The 2,225-nt window shown below is 50.7% G+C and overlaps 1 long non-coding RNA gene across 1 annotated transcript in view; it reads right to left on the bottom strand.

Moving 5' to 3' along the window:
• Positions 1 to 1,954, bottom strand: part of LOC102382472 — a 215,224-nt gene extending 213,270 nt beyond the window's left edge. The window contains exons 1-2 of the long non-coding RNA XR_323544.1: positions 1,837 to 1,954; positions 8 to 308 (exon numbers count right to left, since the gene is read on the bottom strand). This is a non-coding gene — a long non-coding RNA (uncharacterized LOC102382472). The remainder of the gene's footprint in view (positions 1 to 7; positions 309 to 1,836) is intronic.
• Between the last annotated feature and the right edge of the window lie 271 nt (positions 1,955 to 2,225).

Here is a 2,225-nt window from a genome sequence, read left to right as displayed (position 1 = left end):
GTCCTACCTTGGCTGAGCAGGAAGAAGCAGAGCAGGAGCAGGTCTGCGTGGAAAGCTTTCATTCCTCGGAGTTGGCGGGGAGAAGGGGCGAGGAACTTGGGGGCTGCCGCTGCAAATCCGGCCTCTCGCTGTCGGCACGGATGGAGTTGCTTTCAGCCGCCTCTGCTCGCCCGTCTCCTTGCTAGTGTGCACGCTCCTTGCAGCTCCATCCTCGGTGTCTCAGCATCCCAGCCACACAGCCTCCTCCGGCGGAGCTCCTCCCACAGCAGTCACCGACTTGACTGACAGAGCAAGTCTTCTCTACCAGGCTGGGGGTGGGGGGAAGAAAAAAAAAAGTAATAATTAAAGAGGGAATACTTGTTAGAAACCTGAAAAAAAGAGGCAAGGCCATTCATCCTCCCCCCCCCCACTCCTATATATGCTGCTATCATCATGGTTTCAGACAGAAAAAGCAGCCTCTGCTAGGCAGTGGGTATCTAGGTCTTTTTTTAAGAGATAACAGTTTTCATTTTTTTGGTTTTTTTAATTTTTTACAGGAGCAAAGTTGACGCATGGAAGCAGGGAACCAGATGCACACGAAGCTAGGGTAGGGGGGAGAAGGAATGTATGTATTTTTAGGTCAGATTTGGGCTCAAATCAAATGCATGCAGCACTGGTTTTGTTCAAATAAAATGCATGTGTGCAACCAGCTGAGTACGTGCCAGTTGCAGATGAGGAGGGTGTGTATATAGGTTTGGGCTCTGGAGGTCTCCCACCTTGCTCCCTTCTGTAGGGGTTGATGCCAGCTCTGGGCTGCTGCTCCCTTAAAAGGAGCCAAAGACACAGCAACAAACCCAACTGGTTTTCTGGTCTTGCCTTCCCTCTAACTTTCTGAGCAGGGAGTCTGCGGTTCATTGGCTTCGCAAAAGGCTTGCAGGGGAACACCTGGCTATTTGGTCACTGCAAGGCAAACACCTGAGCTCCTCAACATTACCCTCCCTACCAGGAGACTGCAGCCCTGATGCTTCCTCTAATGTCTCCAGCTTGTAGCTACCAGCCTTAGGGCCATTTGCATCCCTCAGGAAATGGATTGCTCTGTCCAAGAAGGAGCCGAAAGCAGATATAAAACTGCACCAGTACAGTTGTGTTCATGGTTCAAGCGACCTGGTTGGGACTCTGCAAGAACGGGGAATCGAGTGACTGGGTCAAAAACACTAAGCACCCAACCCAACTCCCACTGAGGTGAGCAACTGTCTATTGGCTTCACTAGGAGCAGGGTTGAGCCAGCCAGCACCAAGCTCAAAACAGGTATCATCAGAAAGATCTGAACACCTGTACTTCAGGGCAGTCAGCTGAAAACTATCTGGGCTTGAGAAGAGCTTCCCCATGGGCAAGTTATTTCAAAAACTCTCCACTTCAGGTTTTCTGCAGCATCCCTGGAAGAGCCCAGCTGCAGGCAGGATTTAATCACAGATGGGCCACAGGTTTGAACAGCTACAGCTATATGCGTGTCCTAGCACAGAGGTAGGAATGGCACTTCCCGGTAACCCAACCACCACCACTGCATAATCCTACCCGAAGCCACTGCTGCATACCATTAAACTGTCTGCATTTCACCCCACAAGCACAAGTGCACCTCAGCCACAGGCTAAATTATTTGTCAGGTAGAAGGGTGTAGGTTGTACACGTATTGATCTAAGGACAGGTAGAAGGCATCTGTGCACTGCAGCCCCCCCACCACTGAGGAAATGAGGCCTGCCCATTTACACCACCCATGCACATACCCAACCCATAGCAATTAAACAGCATATATTGCTTAAAGTGGTCCCAAGCACCCCCTCACCCCAGCAGACTTACCCAAGACAGGAGCCTCTCAGTTTGGAGGAGGGCAAGGATCAGTTTTCCAATGCAATTCCTGTACCAGCAGGAGCCACACTTGGAGCGGATGAAGCTTTATTTTCCTCAGACTGGTTTCTTCCTCCTTAAATGCATCCAAAACCACAAAGCCTTTCCATTTTGCTCCCAATGTTGCACATCCAAGTCATTTCTGCTCAGGAGATAGTGCTTAGGAGGGAGATAATTGTGGTGGCTTGGGGGTTCTCAGGGTAGGGCTCAGCATTCAAAACAGCAGGTAGGAGCTACACCTCTGGAGGTGCCATTCCTTCTCACTCCTGCCTGCTTCCTCGCCTCTCATTTTGCAGCACCACAGGACATAACCTGCCACAGCCACCACCAGTCATTGTTGC

This window comes from Alligator sinensis, unplaced genomic scaffold (genome assembly GCF_000455745.1).
Source record: "Alligator sinensis unplaced genomic scaffold, ASM45574v1 scaffold760_1, whole genome shotgun sequence".
In the NCBI taxonomy this organism is placed as follows: domain Eukaryota; kingdom Metazoa; phylum Chordata; order Crocodylia; family Alligatoridae; genus Alligator; species Alligator sinensis.
Note: the sequence above shows the minus strand (reverse complement) of the source record. Positions and strands in the feature narration are given on the sequence as shown.